Source organism: Nicotiana tomentosiformis, chromosome 2, assembly GCF_000390325.3.
Source record: "Nicotiana tomentosiformis chromosome 2, ASM39032v3, whole genome shotgun sequence".
Lineage (NCBI taxonomy): Eukaryota > Viridiplantae > Streptophyta > Magnoliopsida > Solanales > Solanaceae > Nicotiana > Nicotiana tomentosiformis.
The window spans coordinates 176833940-176849332 of NC_090813.1; the positions used below are offsets into that span (position 1 = coordinate 176833940).

At 37.7% G+C, this 15393-nt stretch overlaps 1 long non-coding RNA gene across 1 annotated transcript; it reads left to right on the plus strand.

The window, feature by feature from the left end:
• The first annotated feature begins 230 nt into the window (after nucleotides 1-230).
• On the plus strand, nucleotides 231-14757 carry LOC108946148 (uncharacterized). The gene is made up of 6 exons (XR_004508502.2): nucleotides 231-656; nucleotides 758-850; nucleotides 922-1020; nucleotides 1101-1179; nucleotides 12218-13672; nucleotides 14095-14757. It is a non-coding gene; the product is annotated as an uncharacterized lncRNA (long non-coding RNA).
• Nucleotides 14758-15393: the final 636 nt, after the last annotated feature.

A 15393-nucleotide genomic window follows, 5' to 3' on the forward strand; every position in this document is an offset into this window, starting at 1 on the left:
GCTAAAGGAACCACTTCCACAAGAAAAATATCAAATTATAGCCAAAATACGAAATCGGCCCAAACCCGGCCCCCGGGCCCACGTCTAAAAATCCGACAAAAGTCACAAAACCCGAAAGCCCACTCACTCAAGAGTCTAGTCATACCAAATTTACCAAAATCCGACAATAAAATCCTCTTCAAAACCTCAAAATTCCATCTCAAGAGCTCTTCCACTTTTTCCCCAATAATTGAGTTCTTATCACATTTTTCACAAAAATAAAATAAAATTGCGAGTTCTATGTTTTAAATTCACAAAAATAAAATAAAGCTAATGTTTTTTTTTATTTTTTATAATTTGGCCAGATCATTTCAAGACTCATTGTAGAACTATATTTTCCTCTATCACATGGAGTTTCTATGATGATATTGGATATCAACCAATATTTCCCTCATGATATATTGCAGGATAAATTTGAGAGTGATGACATGGATATTCATCGCAATCATATTTTGGGATGGATGAAAGAGTTATGGAATAAATGGAGAGGTCAATTTCATGCAAAGTATGTGAAGGGTAAGCCAATACAAGAGGCTCTTAAGAATGTGCCCAAGGGGGTAGATAAGAATTAATGGGAGTGGTTGGTAAAGGAACATTTTTCTACTGAGAGTTTTCAGGTTTGACATAATACCTAGTTGTGTAATTTTATTTTATACTATTATCTTTTAACTGATAGTTTATTTATAGCATTTGAATTAATATTTTTACTCAAATATAGGCAAGAAGTAACAGGAATGCAGCAAATAGAACTAAGTTGAAGATGATTCATCATATTGGTAGCAAGCCAATTAGAGAGATTATTTATCAAAAGGTGTTATCATCAATTCTATTTTTTCTTAATATTGACGAGACATTATTTAACGTATTTACTTTTATATAAAGGGCAAAAAAGATGGCAAACCACCAGATTTGGCAACCATTTTCTTCGAGAGTCGCAAGAAGAATAACACACTTGTTGATCCAGAAACAATCGAGAAGCATGTGCGTTTGGTTAATTGAAAGATGTTCTTTACTTTTAGTTATTATGGGATCTGACAAAAATTTCTCTATATACTTTGTAGGCTCAAATCCAGGAATTGGTGTAGTCCGAACCATCACTTCCTAGCATAGAGATTGTAGAAAAATGCTTTGGAACTCAAAGTTTTTGTCACGATCCGAAATTCCCACCTTCGAACCGTGATGGAGCCTAACATTTCACTTGCTAGGCAAGCCAACGTTAGAATAAAGAAACAAATGCGGAAGTAAAGTCTGAAATATAGTGAATAATCCATAAAAAACAACGGTGTCTAAATACCATCCCAGAATTGGTGTCACAAGTGCACGAGCTTCTAGAATAATATAAATAAAGGTTTGAATAAAATAAAGCTGTCTGAAAATAAACACACAGCTAAAGTAAAGTAGACGGAGACTTCAGAACTGCGAACGCCCTGCAATTATACCTCAAGTCTCCTCTGAGTAGCTGAAATCCGAGCAAGTCTATGGTACGCCATTGGGACCAACTCCGAAATCTGTACAAGAAGTGCAGAGTGTAGTATCAGTACAACCGACCCCATGTACTGGTAAGTGCTGAGCCTAACCTCGACAAAGAAGTGACGAGGATAAGGCGGGTCACTTATATTAACATGTACGCAATATTAGTAACAACAAATAGTAGAAATAATCAAGTAACTCATTTATAATAATTGAAGCCAACTCAGCAGTCATAACCAATTATCATTTCCATCAATTTCCGTTGCAGCGTGCAACCCGCTCTCTCAATATATTCAAATTCAATTCTATTGCGACGTGCAACCCGCTCCTCCAATATATTTATTTTAATCAAGTCTATTGCGGCGTGCAAACCGATCCTCCAATATATATATATATATATATATATATATATCGACGTTTTAATAAGTCTATTGCAGCGTGCAACCCGATCCTCCAATATGGACTTTTAATAAGTCTGTTGCGGCGTGCAACCCGATCCTCCAATATGAACTTTTAATAAGTCTATTGCGGCGTGCAACCCGATCCTCCAATATGGACTTTTTAATAAGTCTGTTGCGGCGTGCAACCCGATCCTCTAATATGGACTTTTAATAAGTCTGTTGCGGCGTGCAACCCGATTCTCCAATATGGACTTTTAATAAGTCTGTTGTGGCGTGCAACCCAATCCTCCAATATGGACTTTTAATAAGTCTATTGTGGCGTGCAGCACGATCCTCCAATATGGACTTTTTAATAAGTCTGTTGCGGCGTGCAACCTGATCCCCCAATATATTCATTTCGATTAATTCTATTGCGGCGTGCAACCTGCTCCTCCAATATATACATTTACCAATTCAATTCTGTTGCGGCGTGCAACCCGCTTCTCCAATATATTCATTTACCAATTCTTATAGATGAAATTTTCCCAATAAATGCAACAATTAATATAAAATTATAAGACAACAAGCATACAATAATTATGATTTAATTATAAAACAAACAACGACAAATAGCAAGTTATTATGGAAATCAGGGAAAAAATAGGCAGTTTAATATTTAATATGCTAAATGTCAAATAACAATTAAGACACATAATTCAAATATCATGTAACAATTAATGAAGGAATTCAAGAATTAATATTTGACAAAGAATATAAGAGAAACAATTATTATAACAATTAATTCATGATTTAAAATAATTTATGATTTTTCAAGTAAGTAGGCAAACAATTAATTTGACGACGTATAGACACTCGTCACCTCGCCTATACGTCGTTCACATGCATTTCACATAACAAATAATTTAAGGGTTCTATTCTCTCAAGTCAAGGTTAACCACGACACTTATCTCGCCTTGCAAATTCCAATCAATTGCTCGACTACAACTTTTCCTTTTAAATTTGTCTCCAAAAGCTTCAAATCTATTCACAAACAATTCGATATAGTCAATACGAATCATAGGAATTAATTCCATATGAATTTACTAATTTTTCGGATAAAAATCAGAAATTATTTAAATATTCGACAGTGGGACCCACATCTCAAATCCCAGAAAAACTAATGAAATCCGAACACCCGTTCCGCTACGAGTTCAACCATACAAAAATTATCCAATTCTGATATCAAATGGACCTTCAAATCTTAAATTTACGTTTTTGGAAGATTTTATAAAAATCTGATATTTTCCCCTAAATTCACGGATTCATGATATAAATGAGTATGGAATCATGAAATATAATCAATATAGGATAAGGAACACTTACCCCAAGATTAATACTCTTAATCACCCATCATTACCCAAACTCGAAATTGAAGATTAGGGGTTAGAACCTTACCTCTTTGATGAAGAACTTGAGGGATTGCTTGTTGGATTTCAAGGCTTGAACAAGAATTTGTTGAACAAAACACTTCATCTACTTCCTCTCTCTAGAACACTCTCACTTCTCTCTAAAAAACCTTAGATAATTTCTCCAAAATAAACCCCAAAGCCTATTTATCAAAATAGGGCCGGGTTATGAAGATAGGAAAATTAAACCTCCGAACTCAGTTATGCGGTCGCACAATGGACCGCACAATTGGTGTGCGGATCGCACAATGATAAATCGATGCCCAGAATTGGACTGTTCTGGACCATTTTGCTACCAGTTTGTGGTTGCATAATTATTTTGCGATCGCATAATGCTCGCATAGTGGTCGCATAATTGGTCGCAGAATCGCATTCTGACAGCCTTTGGTAATTTGGTCATAACGTTTTGTAGGATTGTCCAAATGATTAACGGTTTAAAGTGTTGCAAACTAGACACATAGGCCTTTCTTTTGATAGTTAATACACCATACAAAACTTCATATCAAGAGAGCTATTCTCGTTTGAAGTTAGGTCTTATGCAAACTCACTTGAAACCTTAGTCTATTATGAAATTTCCAACTTTTACATTCGATGCCGAAACCTATCGAATCAAGTCCGATTGACCTCAAATTTTGCACACAAGTCATAAATGACATAACAGAGCTATAAATTTTTCGGAACTGAATTCCGACTCCGATATCAAAAAGTCAACCCCGTGGTCAAACTTGAAAATCTTTAGCCTTTAAATTACTAGTTTCCGTTAAATGGTCATAACTTGAGCTAGGTACCTTCAAATTAAATTTTGGGCATACGCCCAAGTCCCAAATCATGATACAGACCTACCGAAACTGTTAAAACACTGATCCGCGTCCGTTTTGTCTAAATGTTAGCCAAAGTCAACTCAGTTGAGTTTTAAGGCTCTAGTTCACATTTTAATCCATTTTTCACATAAAAACATTCCAGAAAATTTTACGAACTTCGCACGCAAGTCGAAGAGTGATAAATAGTGCTTTTGGAGGTTTTAGAACATAGAATTAATTATTAGATTTAAAGATGATATTTTGGGTCATCACATTCTCCACCTCTAAAATAAACGTTCGTCTTGGAATGAAGTTAGAAAAAATTCCTGAGCTGGTGAATAATTGTGGATATTTACTCTGCATGTGTGACTCGGACTCCTAGGTATCTGTCTCAAAATTGGCTGACCTCTCCATTGTACCCGAACTGAAGGATAACTCTTAGACTTTAACTGACGGACATGCCAGGCTAGAATAGCCATCGACTCCTCCTCGTAAGGCAAATCTTTGTCCAATTGAACTGAGCTGAAGTCTAAAACATGGGACGGATCACCATGATATTTTTGGAGCATGGATATATGGAATACCGGATGAACTGCTGATAAACTAGGTGGTAGTGCAAGCCTGTAGGCTACTTCACCCAACCTTCCAAGAATTTCAAAGGGTCCGATATACCTAGGGCTCAACTTGCCCTTTTTCCGAATCTCATTACACCTTTCATAGGTGAAACTCGGAGAAATACTCTTTCTCCTGCTATGAATGCAACATCACGAACCTTCCGATCGGCATATCTCTTTTGCCTAGACTAAGCTGTGCGAAGTCGATCCTGAATAATCTTGACCTTATCCAAGGCATCCTGTAACAAATCAGTACTTAACAACCGAGCCTCTCCTGGTTCAAACCAACCAACTGGCGTACGACACTGTCTCCCGTATAATGCTTCATATGGAGCCATATTTATGCTCGACTGATAGCTGTTATTATAGGCAAACTCTGTAAGTGGCAAGAACTGATCGCAAGAACCTCCAAAGTCTATAATACAAGCGCGAAGCATATCTTCCAATATCTGAATAGTGCTTTCTGACTATCCGTCTGTCTGTGGATGAAATATTGTACTCAACTCAACCCACGTGCCTAACTCATGCTGTACAGCCCTCCAGAAGTGTGAGGTGAACTGTGTACCTCAATCAGAAATGATAGACACGGGCACACCGTGAAGACGGACAATCTCGCGGATGTAAATCTCTGATAACCGCTCTGAAGAATAGGTAACTGCTACCGGAATGAAATGTGTCGACTTGGTCAACCTGTCCACAATGACCCATACTGCGTCGAACTTTCTCTGAGCTTGTGGGAGCCCAACAATAAAATCCATAGTGATACGCTCCCACTTCCACTCAGGAATTTCTAACTTCTGAAGAAAACCACCAGGTCTCTGATGCTTGTACTTAACTTGCTGCCAATTCAGACACCGAGCTACATATGCAACTATATCCTTTTTCATTCTCCTCCACCAATAATGTTGCCACAAATCTTGATACATTTTGGTGGCACCCAGATGAATAGAATACCGGGAACTGTGTGCCTCTTCAAGAATTAATTCATGAAGCCCATCCACCTTAGGAACACAAATACGACCCTACATCCGCAGAACTCCATCATCTCCCACATCAACCTTCTTGGCACCACCGTGCTGCACTGTGTCCTTAAGGACAAGAAAATGAGGATCATCATACCGTCACCCTCTGATGCGCTCATATAAAGAAGACCGAGCGACCGTGCAGGCTAGAACCCGACTGGATTCTAAAACATCTAACCTCACGAACTAATTGGCCAAAGTCTGAACATCTGCAGCTAACGGCCTCTCACCAACAGGAATATACGCAAGGCTGCCCATACTTACAACCTTTTTACTCAAAGCATTGGCCACCACATTGGCCTTTCCGGGGTGATACAAAATGGTGATATCATAGTCCTTCAATAGCTCCAACCATCTTCGCTGCCTTAAATTGAGATCTTTTTGTTTGAACATATACTGTAGATTACGTTGATCAGTAAATACATCACACGAGATACCGCAAAGGTAATGCCTCCAAATCTTTAGCACATGAACAATGACTGCTAATTCTAAGTCATGAACATGATAATTCTTCTCGTGAACTTTCAACTGCAGCGATGCATATGCAATCACCTTACCATCCTGTATCAATACTGCACCAATCCCAATGCGAGATGCATCACAATACACCATATAAGATCCTGAACCCGTGGGTAATACCAACACTAGCGCCGTAGTCAAAGAAGTCTTAAGCTTCTGAAAGCTCAACTCACACTCGTCTGACCATCTAGATGGGGCATCCTTCTGGTTCAATCTGATCTTAATAGTTGTTCATAATCAATTTCATAATCGTCAATTAACTCTATGTTAACAAAAATCTTGTTTCAAACCTTCACAATACTGATAACGAGATGCGAGGCATGAAGACCTCATAATTATTTAACCGAATTAACAAGTCACATTTAACGCTACTTGGGCAGGAACCTACCTTGTAGGCTAAAACTCAATAATTACAACACGAATTTGGCAAGTCTGCACAGAGAATTTCATACAAGAATTTTCAAATAATCCTAACAGGCATGACTCCCTATTATTGCTATAGTACAAATTTAATTTCACAAGGGAGAACATAAACACAAGAATTTTCCTCACAAGGATCTCGTCCTTATATAACTTCCATTGCAGCTTGTAGCCCGGTTTAAACATATCATTTTATATTAAAATGTGAGGATCTCGTCCTTAGTTTTGAATCATAAGTAATATGCACATCGTGCCAATCGAAAATTTCTATTTTCTCCTTTTAAATAATTTCGGTTACACAAAATCACAACACATAATGAACCCCACACCGGTAGGGTATATAATTCACAATTTGTAATTAATTATCCGAAAATTACATCAAAACTTATCGATATGAGTAATAGAAAGCCACCTTTAGCCTCATATCTCTTATTAGTGACCAACATGGAATGATAGGCGTAGTTATCTCCATAGAATCTCCCTATAAGAGTAAACACATAAGTAGATTATAGAACTACGAAGCTCACTCATAAGTGGAGCACAATAGGAGGACTCGTCTCTCAGAACCAAATCAAGTTAGGGAAATTATTCCTTTATATTAAATCGAGGTCGTACCTGTAACAACACCATCTGATGTAGCGACCTCCGCCATATCATAAAACAAATATATCAACGTCTGGGCCTCCACCTCTAGGACGCCTTCTATCCGTCTGTCCTCCACACCTAACTGGTCATATGGGTGGTGTAGTAACTGCAATGGGGCACGTAGCCTGAGTGCTTTGATGAAATATGTCTCTCCCAAGTCTGGGACAATTTTTTTATGATGTGCCTAGTATCACCGCATTCATAACAACCCATTTGCAGGTTTGGCTGCTCATATTGAGTATGTGCCAGATAACTGGAATAACCATTGTAGGACACTTATGTTAGTGGTGCATTAAAAGAACTTACTGGAGGACCTCGATTAATCCGATGTGCGAACTGGGCTGGCCGCCTGCCCGAGCCCCCACCATAATGATTTATATTCGCAGAGTAGAATCCACTGAATCCCCCAGAACCTCGAGATGTCTTGGTCTCCTTAGTTTCCTTTTTCCTCACCCCGAACATGTTCTAATATCTTGGCAATTTCTACCACTAGTGGAAATAAAGTATCAGCCTGTAGCTCCCGAGTCATACAAAATTTTAAGATCATATTTGAGTCCTTTAATGAGTCTGTGAACTCTCTCTCTGGCTGTAGGAAGCAAAGTAGGAATATGATGGGCTAACTTATTGAACCTGATGGCATATTATGACACCGTCATGGTGACTTGACGCAACCATTTAAACCCTATGCGCCATGCATTACGGAGAGTCCGGGAAACAAATTCTTTCAAAAGTGTTCTGAGAACTGAGCCAAGTGGGCGGTTTGCATTGGCTGGTCTGCCCTCTTCATAGTCTTGCCACAGACACTTGTGGAGAATTATCTCTCCCAAGGACAATTTCTTCTTTTGTTATGCTGACTCAACACTGTTGAGCTGACCCATTTCTTAACATGCTCTTCGAATCTTCTTTGGGGTAATACTTACCCCTATTTATACACAACGATCACAAAAGTAGAGCTCCATACTGGAAAATCATGGCACGAACCACATAGTCCAGAATCTCGTCAACCACTGTACTTCCTCCGAAGCACCCCAAAATCCGCAACCATGACGTCCACACTAAGTAGACATTCTGTAAATTTAAAGTTGTTTCTCTAACTCCTTTGGTACTGAAGTACATGATTATTAAGTATGCAGACATACCGGAAGTCCCAACCTTATCCTCTACAAAATCTCAGGCCTTAAACATGTGTAAATTTTTGGGTAACCTTTCAGTACCACATATATACATTTCAGGCCAAAACTGATATAACACATGACCCCGCAAACCATCCATTGATAGTGGACTCCCCCCACTCAGTGCAAAGTCATAGTTTACCACGTCCGATGATCCACAATAATAACCTTCACAACTCGTATAAATCAACTATATGCTAAGGTCTGTTGCACCTCCCACATGATTCACCGGGTGATCTCTCAATACGTCCGCATCTTCAGTCGGAACCACATGTTGAGGCAATGTTTGAGCATCTCTGGCTCCCTCGTAGTTCATCTATGGCATCATGAACCGTCGATGCACAACTGATACCGAGTGCGCAATGTCATACACGAATGTATACAAAGGAATATGAGATATATTTTTCAAGCTAAATCAATGTCGCACGATAAGGAATGAAAGAAATGGAATTAGTACTAAACTCTATAGCCTCTGGAAGATAAGTACAGACGTCTATGTACCGATCCTTCAGACTCTACTAAGCTTGCTCGTGACTCGTGAAACCTATGTAACCTAGTGCTCTGGTACCAACTGTCACGACCCAAAATTCTCACCTTCGGACCGTGATGGCGCCTAACATTTTACTTGCTAAGCAAGCCAACGTTAGAATAATATTATCCATTTTAAAACATTTTAAAAAGTTTTTATTAATAACAAAGAAATAAATGTGGAAGTAAAGTCTGAAATGTAGTGAATAATCCATAAAAAAAACAACGGTATCTAAATACCATCCCAGAATTAGTGTCACAAGTGCACGAGCTTCTAGAATAATACAAATAAAGGTCTGAATAAAATAATATTGTCTGGAAATAAATACACAGCTAAAGTAAAGCAGACGGGGACTTCAGAACTGTGAACGCCGTGCAGTTATACCTCAAGTCTCCTCTGAGTAGCTGAAATCCGAGCAAGTCTATGGTACGCCACTGGGACCAACTCTGAAATATGCACATGAAGTGTAGAGTATAGTATCAGTACAACTGACCCCATGTACTGGTAAGTGCTGAGCCTAACCTCGACAAAAAAGTGACGAGGATAAGGCGGGTCACTTATATTAACATGTACGCAATATTTGTAACAACAACAAATAATAGAAATAATCAAGTAACTCATTTATAATAATTGAAGCCAACTCAGCAGTCATAACCAATTATCATTTCCATCAATTTCCGTTGTAGCGTGCAACCCACTCTCTCAATATATTCACATTCAATTCTATTGCGGCATGCAACCTGCTCCTCCAATATATTTATTTTAATCAAGTCTGTTGCGGCGTGCAACCTGATCCACCAATATATATGTAACGACTTTTTAATAAGTCTGTTGTGGCGTGCAACCCGATCCTCCAATATGGACTTTTAATAAGTCAGTTGCGGCGTGCAACCCTATTCTCCAATATGAACTTTTAATAAGTCTGTTGCGGCGTGCGACCCAATCCTCCAATATAGACTTTTAATAAGTCTGTTGTGGCGTGCAACACGATCCTCCAATATGGACTTTTTAATAAGTGTGTTGCGGCGTGCAACCCGATCCCTCAATATATTCATTTCGATCAATTCTGTTGCGGCGTGCAACCTGCTCCTCCAATATATATATTTACCAATTCAATTCTGTTGCGGCGTGCAACCCGCTTCTCCAATATATTCATTTACCAATTCTTATAGATGAAATTTTCCCAATAAATGCAATAATTAATATAAAATTATAAGACAACAAGCATACAATAATTATGATTTAATTATAAAATAAACAACGACAAATAGCAAGTTATTATGTAAATCAGGGAAAAAATAGGCAGTTTAATATTTAATATGCTAAATGTCAAATAACAATTAAGACACATAATTCAAATATCATGTAACAATTAATGAAGAAATTCAAGAATTAATATTTGACAAATAATATGAGAGAAACAATTATTATAACAATTAATTCATGATTTAAAATAATTTATGATTTTTCAAGTAAGTAGGCAAACAATTAATTTGACGACGTATAGACACTCGTCACCTCGCCTATACGTCGTTCACATGCATTTCACATAACAAATAATTTAAGGGTTCTATTCCCTCAAGTCAAGGTTAACCACGACACTTATCTCGCTTTGCAAATTCCAATCAATTGCTCGACTACAACTTTTCCTTTTAAATTTGTCTGCAGAAGTTTCAAATCTATTCACAAATAATTTGATATAGTCAATACGAATCATAGGAATTAATTCCATATGAATTTACTAATTTTCCGAATAAAAATCCAAAATTATTTAAATATTCGACAGTGGGACCCACATCTCAAATCCTGGAAAAACTCACGAAATCCGAACACCCGTTCCGCTACGAGTTCAACCATACAAAAATTATCCAATTCCGATATCAAATGGACCTTCAAATCTTAAATTTTTGTTTTTGGAAGATTTTATAAAAATCTGATATTTTCCCCTAAATTCACGGATTCATGATATAAATGAGTATGGAATCATGAAATATAATCAATATAGGATAAGGAATACTTGCCCCAAGATTCATACTCTTAATCACCTATCATTACCTAAACTCGAAATTGAAGATTTGGGGTTAGAACCTTACCTCTTTGATGAAGAACTTGAGGGATTTCTTGTTGGATTTCAAGGCTTGAACAAGAATTTGTTGAACAAAACACTTCATTTACTTCCTCTCTCTAGAACACTCTCACTTCTCTCTAAAACACCTTAGATAATTTCTCCAAAATAAACCCCAAAGCCTATTTATCAAAATGGGGTCGGGTTATAAAGATAGGAAAATTAACCCTCCGAACTCAGTTATGCGGTCGTACAGTGGACCGCACAAATCGATGCCCAGAATTGGGCTGTTCTGGACCATTTTACGACCATTTTGCGGTCGCATAACCATTTTGCAATCGCATAATGGTCGCATAGTGGTCGCAGAATCGCATTCTGACAGCCTTTGGTAATTTGGTCATAACTTCTCGTAAGAATGTCCAAATGACAAACGGTTTAAAGTGTTGGAAACTAGACACATAGAACTTTCTTTTGATGGTAATACACCATATAAATCTTCATATCAAGAGAGGTATGCTCATTTGAAATTAGGTCTTATGCGAACTCACTTGAAACCTTAGTCTATTATGAAATTTCCAACTTCTACATTCGATTCTGAAACCTATCGAATCAAGTCCGATTGACCTCAAATTTTGCACACAAGTCATAAATGATATAACAGAGCTATAAAAATTTTCGGAAGTGGATTCTGACTCCGATATCAAAAAGTCAACCTCGTGGTCATACTTGAAAATCTTTAGCTTCTAAATTATTAGTTTTCGTTAAATGGTGATAACTTGAGCTAGGGACCTTCAAATTAAATTTCGGGCATACGCCTAAGTCCCAAATCACGATACGAACCTACTAAAATTGTCAAAACACTGATCCGGATCCGTTTGCTCAAAATGTTGACCAAAGTCAACTCAGTTGAGTTTTAAAGCTCTAGTTCACATTTTAATCCATTTTTCACATAAAAATATTTCGAAAAATTTTACGGACTTCGCACGAAAGTCGAGGAGTGACAAATAGTGCTTTTTGAGGTCTTAAAATACAGAATTAATTATTATATTTAAAGATGACATTTTTGGTCATCACAGTTGTAGTCATGTATTTGGCTTTGGGGGTGGAGTAAAGGCGAAAGATTTGAAAGGTGGAACTTCCTCAAAAACTGAATTATTGGCTAAGCTACGTGCAACTGAAAATGAAAACCAGTCTTTGAAGAATCGTCTGTCTAACTTCGAAAATGAGATGAAAGAAGTGAGGCAATTAAAAGAATTATTATTAGCGCAACAAACTAATTTCCAGCTTCCAGTTCAGGAGAATGACTATTCGGATCCTTGATGATACCAAGTGAGTAACAACTTACCTGAAACATCAATTTATTTGTTGATTTAAGTGTATGTTATTATATATCCTTTGCAGAATTTATATCTGCTGTTGATTATGAATTTGCTGGTTGTGCATAGTTATTTGTCTTATTACTGGTTTGTTAATGTACGCTAGTGGTTGAAGTTCGATAACTCATACCGGAGATGCTAGTTGTTGAAAGTGATAATAATGTATTGATACAAATATATTGTTGAGGACATCAGTAATAACATTTAATGGACGATGAATGCTTAAAAAAGGCACATACAAGGTAAAAGTTCTATTTGATAAAGTAGTCTCCTGGCTTCTAGGTTCATCTCTAGTTTGAACTCTTGTGCTACTGCTTCTTAGGGGTTGGATACATATTGATTTTCTGATTTTTGAGGTTGTTTTTATTCTTGCCATGTCCAAACAATATCATGAAGACCTGGTCTTAGGCCTTCATTTAGTTTAAGGCATTTAGCGGTATCGTCCAGCTTAGACATGATGTCGGACGCTGGTTTCCAGTATATGAATTTAGCTTCATTCTTTAAGGTTCCTCAAATAATCTGGATAAATTATACTTAACATAAAGGGAAATGACATCAAATGCATTCAAATTTGGAATCCTAGCCATTTTTTGCTTTTCCTCTGTATTTGCTGAAGCTAGATCCTAGCCATTTAGTTTTTATACAGAGTGTAAATAAATTCATTTAAATTGATAGTTCATTAAAATTAAAAAAACCGGTACATGTAAGGAAATATCAGTAATTCAATCTATAAGAACATCTTCGCATCTCTACATTGTATCTGGAGATGACTGTGTAGCAGTCAAAAGTGGCTGGGATGAATGAGGTATAAAATATGGAATGCCGACAAGTCATCTAATCATCAGACGCCTCACATGCATTTCACCTTACAGTGCAGCAATAGCACTAGGAAGTGAAATTTCAGGTGGAATTCAAGATGTGAGACAGCTGTGGGACGAGGCGGTTTCGTCAAAGATGTATATGTCAAGGGGATGAAACTGCACACCATGAAATGGGTATTTTAGCTACTCGAAATAGATTCTCTGCGCAATAGGAAACTAAAGGAAATGCAACTGATATTTCCCTTTGCCCTGTCCCTCTTTCTCAGAACTATTCCTTATCTGCTGTCAAACTCGTCGGACTGCTCATTGACAAATGAAAATAGCTTTCGGTCAAGTATTTATCTACTTAGACAGAGATGTTTTTCTTATCCTTTGTCCTTATCTCTTCTTTTTGCCCTTTTTCCCTTTTGCATTCTTGCATTGTACTTTAACTTCCAACCAAGAGGCTGTGAGTTCGAGTCACCCCAAGAGCAAGGTGGGGAGTTCTTGGAGGGAGGGAGCCGAGGGTCTATCGGAAACGGCCTCTCTACCCTAGGGTAGGGGTAAGATCTGCGTACACACTACCTTCCTCAGACCCCACTAGTGAAATTATACTGAATTGTTGTTGTTGTTGCACTGTACTTTAACTCTGCAAATATTTTGCTTTCCTACTATTTTCGGCTGATGTATAAGTCTTGCATTGCTTCTTTTTTTTTTTTGTGCTAATATAATAATAACATTCTTTTTTGTTTGTTTTGGTGGAAAAACATCAGGAAGCGGTCCTTTGTGACCATGGGCACCGAATATCCCAATCGACCAATCTTTCCCTCAAGGCCTGCTACTACACCTTTGGGTGTTCCGTAGAGTGCAAGTCCTTTTCAATCATCTATTCCAGTATCACGAATAGGACAACCCCACATGACCAAATATCAGTGTTTGCACCATTGTAGCCTTTTCAATTGATTACCTCTGGAGCAACATAGGCTGGAGTCCCGCACGTAGTGTGTAGGAGTCCGTCTTAGTGCTTTGACTCAACAAGAGAACTTAAACCAAAATCTTAAATTTTTAAGTTTTCATTGTCGTTTAACAGTAAGTTTTCGGTTTCAAATCCCAGTGATAGACACCCCTGCTATGGCAAAAATCTACAGCATTTATCAATGGTTGAAAATAACTTCGTGCAACGTCCTCTTTAATCTTCCTTTCGCTACCTTGTTAAAGAGTTCACCTCCTTTATCATACTCTTGGTTTTCGTGGCCATGACTTCGTAAAGGTGCACGATATTTGGATTTCTGACTAGTCTCATAACAGATATATTCCGTTTGATCTAATTCACAAGTCCACCTCTTAGAACTTTTTCCTTGTCTATGACTTTGATGGCAACATTCTGCCCATTTCTAATACTCCTAGCATGGTAAACCTTAGCAAACGTGTGAATGGAATTGTGAACTTGATTATAGTCGGACCTTGTTGATTCCATTGTGAGCTCGCTTTTTCATTCCAGCGGTTGCTTGTTTCCTTCAGTTTTCATCCTTTGTTATATTCAGGCATTATTCATTTATTTCCGGGAATGTATTGTAGACTTGTGCATTCAAATTTTTAGCTAAGAGATTCATGACTTAGTAGGTTTAGTTACTATTGTTCGTGTTAGCCAATAAAATTTGCTTAATTTAACAATGAATATTTAATTGAATCGCAGATTCAGCAATTCAGTTCCTCTTGTGCATGTTACATTGTGCTTACAGTATAGTTTTGTAGAGATTGAATTTTAAAAATTCGAATACAAACACAGAGCCAACGCAGCGGAATATTAATAGGAACGTACCCTCAGCCATTGTTGTTCAAGCGTTGTAGGAAATCGCCTTTGTAAAGCTTTGACAGAAAACCTAGGAGCCTTCTAGCCTGTGCCTGTCGTAGGATGTCAGACTGATGGAGTCACAAGCATATTTATAGGTAGGCTATGGACTCTTAGGCAAATATTTTAGCCCTAGGGACTTCGCCATAAATTACGGTTGCCCTAGGGACTCCTAATAAAAAAACGTTTCTTTCCATCAAAGAAACTACCATATATGCATAACT